Below are 10696 nucleotides of genomic sequence, written 5' to 3'. Positions count from 1 at the left end.
AAAGGCATGGAAGAAACTACAGCAACAAAAAGAACAGGAAAGGCAGAAAGAAGAGGATCAAAGAAAACAAGCTGAAGAAGAAGAGAGAAGGAAAAGAGAAGAAGAAATCCGAAAAATTCGGGATCTCTCAAATCAAGAAGAGCAATACAATCGATTCATGAAATTGGTTGGTGGAAAGAGAAGATCAAGAAGTAAAGTAAGGAACATAAAATACAGTAGCATATGTTTAAAATTAAGACCTCATGTAAATTTACATGTCCTTCCCTCATAGATTCAGCTGACTGAAAAGTTTCATTTTATGTTTAATGATGTAAGGTGCCACGGATGCTATTTTGTCTCATAGCTACTGCATGTGACAGATTAGAACTGCCTTGCAAGATTTTCTTGATTATACATCCAGTCCTGGGTTATAATGTCTAGCTTATGGACAACATCTGCTTGCCCTTTAACATTATAGAAATTTGCACCCTGAAAAGATTGAATCAGCTCTTACCACAAATCCTTCATTGCTATCACCTTTACTTAAAGCTCTGCCTGCAGTTTTTCAATTACGAAAATGGCTTTGAGCCTTTTCTTGTTTCAGTTAGCTGAAACCCAAACTCACTACGGTTGAGTTGATTCAACTCTTAGCGACTCTGTAGATCAGAATAGAATTGTCCCATAGAATTTCTGAGGCTTAAAATTTGAACAAGAATAGACTGTCACTTCTTTTACCTGGGAGGTGATGAGTGGTTCTAACTGCTGACCTTTAGTTGCTGACCAAGTTCTACACTTACTTCACCACCTTGGGCTTTTCCCATCGTGGTAGCCTTGGACATTTCTTTGTATTCATTACTGTAAAATAAAGCAAAGTAATAAATATGCTTCTTATTCACCAACTGCAAATTTGAATCTAATTTCATTGGTAACCCAAGGATTGTCTGTGATCTTTATGAGAACAGATTGCCAGCTTTTTCTCCTGTGGAGATATGAGGTAGGTAGGTTCAAACCAGTAACCTGAGTTAGCAGCTGTATGCTTAACAGTTACGCCACAGAGCATTTTATAATGTTTACTGTATAATTCTTTTAGGGAGAAGGACAAGTAAGAATATAATTAGCAGTGAGTCTTGTATAGGTATTATAAGGAAATGAAATGGAAAGAAAAAATTAAATTAGTTAGTAAAACATTTTAACTTTTTCATCATTTTCAATTTAAAAGTAAATAGCGTTACTGCATTGTAGTAAGGGATCTCTGGTGGCTTAGTGGTTAAGGAATTGTGTTGTCAACTCACAGCAGGCTATTTGAATCCACCAGCTGTTCTGTAGGAGAAAGATGGGCATTCTCCTTTTATGTAATTCACAGCCTCTGAAAACATGCTGGAGAGTTAGCAGGAGCCAGTTCTGACTCAGCTGCACATTACAACAACATTGTAGTATTTATTTAAAAAACAATCTCTTCTCTGAGTACAGGTATAGAATTTCATTCGTTTTTTTCATTGCTTAGTATTGGGGAGTCAGCAGTTGTACATGCTAGATTAATTCATTAGTATGAACTATTTAGAGAGTGAAGAATTCTAGTACTGTAGTCTATAATGACTTGTGCTTTTAACCCAAAGGCTAGATATCTAGCTCCTGGCAGTTTGGCTCAGCAGGAGGGAGAAAGATTAGCAGCCTTGAAATTTAGTTAGAATGCAATTTACATCTTCACAACCCAGTGGAGGATCTTTATAGGTCACTGACTTGATCACAGTGAGCAGATGATTTTAAAAAAATGTTTTAAAATTATCATATATGTCATATGTGTACTATAAATAGTGATGTAGTTCTGGTGGTGCTGGTTTTGTATGGCTGCTTTATATTGCCAAGTACTAATTAAGCATTTACTGTATGTCTTTGCTAATGACTAAATCATTGTTTTCTGAGTGATGTGCAAAGTAAATTTTGGAGGGTTTACTTTTCATCCAGAAGTGTTATTGTTGTTGTTGTTATGTGCTGTCGAGTCGTTTGCGACTCATAGCGACCCTATGCACGACAGCCCTAAACCCTGCTCTATCCTGCGCCAACCGCACCACTTCTGACACACCCATCCCGATTACCCCAGTCACCGAATCAATCCATCTCATAGAGGGTCTTCCCCTCCTGCGCTGTCCCTCCACCCTCCCAAGCATGATGTCCCTCTCCAAGGACCTGTCCCTCCACTTTGAGCTTTGAAAATATGTTTGTAATTGGAGTCCAGAGTTAAGATTTCCTTACTCATTCACTCCTGTTGTATTAATTCCAACCTTCCATGGGGCTTCCAAGGCTTTAAAGTGCAGTATGAGGAGACTGGCTGGGTTTCCATATCTTGTGATGTAATATTCAAACCACCAATGATGTGTATCTTGGCTTAGCAGTGAAGCTTGTTACCAAAGCTCCCTTAGATTTACTTAGGCCAGGAATATTATAAATATTAATAACTGGAACTTCAACAAGACGTTTGGTATTTTTCTAGAGATAATAGCTTTGTGTTGTGTAAGCTCTTCTTTTTAAGTTTTCTTGTGAAACACATACATTTAAGCCCGAGTAAGAGTTTCTAGAATTTGTTGTTAAGTGCCATCCAGTAAATTGTGACTCAGAGAGACTTATGGACAACAGAATTTCTGCTGAATCTTGTTTTTTGTTTTTTTTTTTTAAATGTATTATTAATTTCAATGAAAATTTACAGAGGCTTTGGATTTCCATTCATTCATTGTTGTACTTTTCTCCCCTCCCAACCCTCCCCCCTAGTACACTACCCTCTTGGAAAAGTAAAAGAAAAGTTCTTTCATTGTTTTACAATCCCTCCCCCCAGGTCCACTCCACTGTACAGCCTTTGCTCTGGACTCCTGTCATGACAAAAAAATCCCTAATAATTTTCCCTCTTAAACAGTTTTCTCCATCATCTGTTTTCAGTGCAGTATACAATATTGAACCCATCCTTCTCAGTCTCCTCCCAACCCCAAGGTCAGTTCTGCTTTACAACAGTTGGCACCCTGCAGTATTTGTCCTTTCGTGACTGAGATACTTCACTCAGCATAATGTCCTCTAGGGTCACCCATTTTGAGTAATATTGCATGGTTCCTTGTTTTTCAATGCAGTATAGTATTGCATTGTGTGAATATACCACAGCTTCTCTATCCATTCATTTGTTGATGGACACTTAGGTTGTTTCCAACTCCTTGCTATTGTGAAAAAAGTCGCTTTAAATTGGGTGTGCATATATCTGCTTGTGTGGTAGTTCTGGTTTCTTTAGGGTATATTCCCAGTAGTGGAATTGCTGGGTCAAATGGTATCCCTATTTGCAACTTTTTGAGAAAGCGCCATACCTCCTTCCACAGTGGTTGCACCATTTTACAGTTCTACCAACAGTGAGTAAGGGTTCCAGTTTCTCCACAATCTCACCCGCATTTATTGCTTGCTGTTCAGTTAAATTTTGCAATTCTGACTGTGGTAAGATGATAAAATGTTGTGATCTTTATAAACCCTGCAGTTCTTAAGCCCATTGTTGCTGTGCCAAACTATCTCTTGTTGATGGTCTTCCTTTCCTTTGTTTACCTAGTTTTTAGCTATCATTCATTTAGTCATAATTAAAATTTGTTTCTGTATTCTGTCTGAAACATTCTGAATATACTCTAGGTGAAATAAAATTTACATTTATTAGTTAATTTATTATTCTTACGGAAGTGCTTACTTGTTGAAGAGCTGTTCTTTTTGTTGAAGAATAACTAGAAGAATAAGCTACTAAGTAGTTCAGTTAATGTGTAGGAATTTTACTTGCTGTGTTCCATTTATCCATCTCATGTTGATCAATCACAGCATATTAGTCATGTAAAAATTTCTAAATCAGATGTGATAGGCACCTCTAACTAGAGGATGATGACCTTTGCTAATATTCCCTAGAATGTAGCTATTGTTTTCTGATTGCTGTGGTGAAAGTACTTCTATCATAGTTGCTTTTAAACTAAAAAGCCTTGTTGTGTGCTTAGTCTTCAGATCCTGACCTGAGGAGATCCTTAGATAAGCAACCTGATAGTGGAGGAAGCATTTATCAGTATGATAACTATGAAGAAGTTGCTATGGATACAGATAGTGAAACCAGTTCTCCAGGTAAGAGCTAAAGGTGAAACATTGTATATATTCATAATCTATAATAAAGTAGGTAATGGTCATTTTAGCTAATCAAGCCTTGTAAATAAATATGTAATAAAAAGAGATTTAGTCATAGATTGTACAACCCTAGCTATTTGTTTCTGTAATATTTAGGGAACAGGCCATTATGCACTCATTATTGTTGAAGTGTAACTAACTTGTATCTGATCCTCTAGCAAGTTTTTCAGAGGCTACAAATCTCTGTAAAACGATTGACCATCTTTTTCCTGCAGAGCTACTGGTGAATTCAAACAACTAGAGGCACACCTTTGGAATAATAGCATAACTCCCTTGAGGGAGATGTGGTGGTAGATAATACAACCGGAGATAAGAATTAGTTCTGTAATTTGTAGGACACAGACCATAAACTTGTACTATTAATTTTATTTCTAATTTTTTCAGCGTTAGACGACCTTTTAAGAATTGTTTAAATTTTACTGTTAGCTGTTTGTTTCATTAAAAAGGAAAGATGAGAAAGGTGAGAACACTGGCTTAAAAAAATTTTGTTTTAAATATGTTTATATATAAGACACTTTGTGCTTTAGTGAAAAATGAAACAAAAATAACTTACTTTTTGGCTGCCCATTTTCTTCCAGTGATGATAAATTGTAGGAATTTGAAAAATAAAGTAATACTAGTAACATCTGAAGAAAGACTGAATAGAACAATCAAGGCTATATCTCAGTTAGTTTGGACGTTCTAAGACCTGTCTTTTAATCTTTGAGAGCCAGGACCTTGTTTATGTTGATCAGAATTTAACTGTGAAGGACCTGGTCTTACTAATTAAAACATATGAAGCTTACACTGCAATCCCAGAGATAGAGTGTTCGAATCCACCAGATGCTCTGCTGGAGAAGGAGGGGTAAGCTCCTCCTGTACCATTCAGATCCGATTTGACGGTACACACACAAAAAGAATAACAATAATAAAAAAATAATTTAAAAAAAAAGATATGAAATTTAAACTTCTAAGGGCAATGTGATTGCAAATAGGCTGGATCAGTTCTATCTGTTTCAGAGTTACTAAAATGTGAAAGAGAATTGTGGAGGTTCCTTTTCCTCAAAGTTTTTGCTCCTTATGAGAGGGAGAATGGCGTCATCACATAATTTATTTTTCTTTCTGTTAAGGCACTCTTAATAGAAACTTGGGGAATTTTTTAAAGTTTTAATTCTTTAGAAAACATGTTACTAGCTTTTCCTGTTCTATTCTGTATATAAAAATGCAACAGAGCAGATAGCTTTGAGAGACTAAACTTAAGCAGATGATTAACTTTTTGATGATCTAGGACAATTTAAAGAGAGAGAGATGCTCTCAGAGGGGCTAAAGATTTTTTCAGAGTTTGACTCAAAGGTTTGTTCTCCATCAATACACTTTTTCAAACATACCATCATGTTTACTTTTTCCTGTTGAAGTATTGTTATTAAACTCTGACAGTTGCTTTGTTTGTTTTTTTTAACAGCTCCTTCACCAGCACGACCTCCATTCTTTTCTGAATGTTCATTGGGATATTTTTCTCCCGTATCGTCTGTTTCTTTGCCTCCACCACCTCAGGTTTCTGTAAGTCAGATTTGATAAGATTTTTAGGACAATTCTTTTTTTTTCTCTTTTGTTACCTGTGTCTTTTCTGGCTTTTCTCATTCTTTCACTGCTGTGGAGTTGGAACTGACTCATAACCAACCCCCTCTGGCAGATTTTCAGAGGCTTTAAATTGGATGGGAGGAAATTGCTCATTTTCTCTTGTGCACAACCCTCAGAGAGTTGCTGCCTTCGGATTAGCATTGCTCACTCTCTACCCATGAGAGCACCAGAAAAACTAGCATGTGATTAATGGGTGATTAGCTTTAGAGTGGACTATAGAAATCAGACTTGCAACCAAAAATAAAACTTAAGAAAACTGTAAAAGAAGCAGTTTGTAGCAGCCTGGTTATTTGGTAGATTTTTGATGGCTAATTTCATGTTGGTGTTCTTTTAGTACCTTGTATGTGTTCTTCTTCTTTTAAGGCTTAGCTATTCATTGCAAAAATTTAATCCAAGTGGAATAAGAATTAGCTACTGTTTTCAAGATTTAAGGACACTTTTTGAGAGTTAGGATATGTCTAAAAATCAACTTTCTTTTGATAACTGCACAGTTGTTTTCAATGTTAAGATTTAGCAAAAGAATAACATTACCTGTGAAAATCAATTTCTTTTTCCCTATTTTTTCTTAAGCAAGCTGCCTGTCTTCCATTTTTAAAAATGAGTAAGGAACTAGCAATAGGGGAAAGTCATAAAGTGCTGAGGTTATGTCTAGGTTTGAGACAACCTACAAATCCAACAGGAAATGCTGATTACCTATTCTGTGGAAGTTGCCTTGCTAACACAGAGTGACGCTTCTTTGGTGGTTCAAATCAACCAGTGGCTTTATGGAATAAAGATGAGCCTTCCCCTCTGTGATTTATAGCCTCTGAAAACCTGCTGAAGGGTCAACTCTGAGTTGTTTTTGACTCAACAGCTGGGAGATGAGGATGATGACCATTAACCTAAATATCTCTCAGTAGGTGATAGAGAACCTTGCTTTTTCAGAGTTCCTAGGTAGCGCATCTACAGTCTTCCTGTGAAGGTTATGGAGAGAAAAATCTTAGATAGTAGAGGAATGGAGTTGTCTTCTTTTAGGAAATGGAGAAGGAGTGAGCTAAATGCCAAGAGAAGTATTATAAAATAAATATCTAAAAGACCAGAAAACCATAAATCAGAAATTTTTATGTTATTTTTTTCCTTTGTTGGTGATTTCTCAATATCCATTATCACAAAGATTTAAAAGACTAGTGATTCTTCTTGGCAATTTAACATAAATATTACATGTTCTTGGTTTTTAATACTGCTCATTTCCAAGTATTTCTTTAGAGAGATAGTGAGCCTTGGTAGTGCAGTGGTTAAAACTGCTTTCTAAAAGGTTTGTAGTTCAACTCCACTAGCTGCTCTGGAAGAGAAGGAGATGGTCTGCTTCCTAGATGTGTACCTTTGGAACCCTATAGGACAGACAATCTCTTTGGCCCCATAGGTAACTGAATTGGAATTGGCTCAGTAGCAGTGAGTTTATTTTCTTTATTCCCCATAAGGGGAGAGAATTATTTCTCTTTCATTTAGAATGTTAAGCAGATATAAGAATGGGAACATAAAAATGTTTTATAAATTCTTTGAAGTTTATAAACAAAGTATTTCAGATACCCTTTTAAAAAATAATTAGAAAAAAGAACTTTTTCTTCGTGGTGAAGATTAAACTCTGGGTTAATCTTGAGACTTACAGTATACTTAAATTTAACTTACTGCTAAAATAATAACCTACATTTTACCTTTTTATAATGTATTATTGTTCCACAGATAAGCATTTGGAGTTGATGAAACTTGCAATGTAATTATTCTTTGTTTTTCTCTTTTTAAACAAAACTCTAGTCTGTGCCACCTTTGAGCCAACCTTACGTGGATGGCTTGTGTACTTCTCTTGCACCTCTACCTCCTCCACCACCTCTCCCACCACTCCCACCAGAAGATCCAGAACAGCCTCCAAAACCACCTTTTGCAGATGAAGAAGAAGAGGAAGAAATGCTGCTAAGAGAAGAGCTGCTTAAATCTCTAGCAAATTGAAGAGCTTATAAACCAGAGGTAATTTAGGTAGTTGGACCTCTAGGTGGTGCCCTTGCACTTAGTGTTGGGTAGTCATATTTTTCATTGCTTAGTTGAGATTCTTTCATATTTTCTATAAGGAAGGGATAAAATCTAATACTAATTTGCTCAGGATTTGGAAAGATTAAAGGATTTTTTAACGTTTAAAAATCTTTCTGTTTTTGCTTATTTAGGAAACATCTAGTAATAGTGACCCACCTTCACCTCCAGTTGTGAACAATTCGCAGCCTGTGCCAAGAAGCAATTTATCAATAGTCAGTATTAATACAGTATCTCAGCCTAGGATACAGAATCCAAAGTTCCACAGAGGACCTCGTCTTCCACGAACTGTGATCTCGGTAAAAACAAGATACTTAATATTACAGATACTTAAAACTGCCTGTGATAATTTGCATAAACTTTTGCTGTCTTACTCCTCTCTACTCCTTAAAATACAGATTACAAGTATTTGCATATATATTTTTATTTGTTAATGATATAAAAGCAACCACCTTCTTAATTGAAAAACTGTTTATAGAGTTTGGCGATACGGTTTCTGATGGTAATGTCACGTGCTGTTAAGTGTGAACTGACTGATTGATAGCTGAGCTTTTCAGAGGCTGTAGGTTGCACTGTAGGAGAACCCATCTTTTTCCTGTGGAGCAGCTGGTAAACTGGGTTCATGTGACTTTGGGTTGGCAATGAATCTCTTTACCCACTATGTGGCTCTGGAGAGGCATTATTCTTACCAAAATGGTACACTTTTTCATGTTTTAATTTTTTTCTCTAGAACTTACTCCACTCAGATGTCTTCTGAGTTAGTGTTAAAAAATGAAGTGTGTTTTTTTTAAATTTGTTTTTGTTTTTCTTTTCTTTGTATTTCTCTAAGCAGTAAGTACATTGAAATCCGAAATATATTTATGATGTTATCATTGTTAGGAGCATGTACTTAGAGTTTCTTTTTATGTGTTTTTTGGTTTTTTTTTAAACATTGTTTTTAATGGCCATGGAAAAATAAATGGCGCAAAGCCAAACTGAATTATTGCCAGCATTAAGGAAGATCACCTTTGTCACTTTAACCATCAAAATGGAAACGTTTTGTTATAATGGTATAAAGCTGTTTTTAAAGATGCTTTTAATTTGTGGTGAAGGAAGTAGCTAATTTAGATGGCATCTAGATTCTTTATAGGAAGTTAAATTAATAATGAAGATTATCATAGTAATATTATCTTAAAGCTTTGAAAACATTATTGTGGAATATTTGTTAGTACTGTTTGAGGCAAAATCAATTACATAATGTGACACCAGAAGACATTATTAATAAGTTGTAATTCAGAAAAGTTAAATGACTTACCCAAGGCTGTGGAGTTAATAATTGTGGTCGAGCCAAGGAAAACAGGAATATTTTTGTTACTGAGAATAACAAATATATTATCTTTGCAGCTTCCAAAACATAAGTCAGTGGTTGTAACACTAAATGATTCAGATGATAGTGAATCTGATGGAGAGGCTTCTAAGTCGACAAATAGTGTTTTTGGTGGACTAGAGTCCATGATTAAAGAAGCAAGGCGGACTGCTGAGGTAAGTTCAGGAAGAAAAGGAGTAAGAAAATCTGTCTACAGTCTTAACTTCCCTGAAAAGTAAGCTTTAAACATAGAAATTCCAATACATCAGTTGTGGAAATAATTTTAAGTATTGTGTATTACGATTTTACACAATTAGGTTTGTATAAATTTAGATCACTTTAACAAAATTTTTCATTTTGTGTTTACAATTGACTTGTTCCTATTTAAAAATAGAAAAATGAGTGTGAATGAATATTCTTTACACTAAAGAAATTGTTATTTTGAAATTATGTTACCAGCAAACAAATTTTTTTTAAAGTATCATCTCAGAATAACTTTTATCCCTATTCCTATTTGCAACAGTTACTAAAGTATAATTTAGTTCAATTTTTACCTATTATTTAAAATGAGTAGTATTTTAACTAGGTCTAGACTTTTTGTGGATTATGCAGTTTGGTTAATAGGCTACTTTTTATTATAAAAGGAAGTAATGATGAAGTATTCAGTTATGAGTTGCAATGTAAGATATAAATCTGTTTGTTGTGCTTGAAAGCTATTTATTGATCTAGATTATTTCATATGTTTTATAGCAAGCATCAAAACCAAAAGTACCTCCAAAATCTGAAAAAGAAAACGATCCCATGCGAACACCTGAAGCTTTGCCTGAGGAAAAGAAAATTGAATACAGAATGTTAAAAGAAGAGATTGCCAAGTAAGTAGCGTTTTATGTGATCAGCTTTCAGGTATATCTGTTTTCAAAACTTCTTTTAGCCTTGTTAAGTTTATTGCTTTTGGGAAGTGAGTGGATGTTTTTTAGTTCACCCAGGAGGGGGAGCTAGATGATTATCTATAACCCTGAATGCATGTAAACAGCTTGAAAAGATAAAGGCACTTAATAGAAAGGAAGAACTACACTATAATCTTTGAATGAATGTTAATTTGGGTCATACATTTTGGTTTTCATTGTTTTTATTATGAGTATTTTTAGTTTATGAAAAAATAAATTTAAAAAATTAATTTGAATTTAATCTTTAATGATCATTTTAGTCGTGAGAGACAACGTTTGATTAAATCAGATCAACTGAAGACGAATTCATCATCCCCAGCAAATTCTGATGTTGAAATTGATGGGATTGGCAGAATAGCGATGGTTACAAAGCAAGTTACAGATGCAGAAGCAAAACTTAAAAAACATAGGTGAGGTCACTATCCCAGCAAATACTGTTCTGTATGTAATTATTCCTACATTATTTGTATAGAATTTTGTGGTGTGTATTATTAAAAACTACTGTATGATTAGTTCTCACACATAGTAGAATTACACAAGTCTGTAATTTTCAGAA

The 10696-nt window shown here is 34.9% G+C and overlaps 1 pseudogene across 1 annotated transcript in view; it reads left to right on the top strand.

Annotated features, from left to right (window-relative positions):
• The window catches only part of LOC102874693, a 54492-nt pseudogene that overhangs the window by 16153 nt on the left and 27643 nt on the right, over positions 1-10696 (top strand). The window contains exons 5-12 of the transcript XR_438875.1: positions 5-196; positions 3984-4104; positions 5606-5703; positions 7579-7788; positions 7983-8147; positions 9232-9369; positions 9944-10065; positions 10401-10550. The product of XR_438875.1 is annotated as a zinc finger C3H1 domain-containing protein-like (transcript). The remainder of the gene's footprint in view (positions 1-4; positions 197-3983; positions 4105-5605; positions 5704-7578; positions 7789-7982; positions 8148-9231; positions 9370-9943; positions 10066-10400; positions 10551-10696) is intronic.

The sequence above is a fragment of the Elephantulus edwardii genome, unplaced genomic scaffold (genome assembly GCF_000299155.1).
Source record: "Elephantulus edwardii isolate Elephantulus edwardi_28Jun2011 unplaced genomic scaffold, EleEdw1.0 scaffold00047, whole genome shotgun sequence".
Classification (NCBI taxonomy): domain Eukaryota; kingdom Metazoa; phylum Chordata; class Mammalia; order Macroscelidea; family Macroscelididae; genus Elephantulus; species Elephantulus edwardii.
Note: the sequence above shows the minus strand (reverse complement) of the source record. Positions and strands in the feature narration are given on the sequence as shown.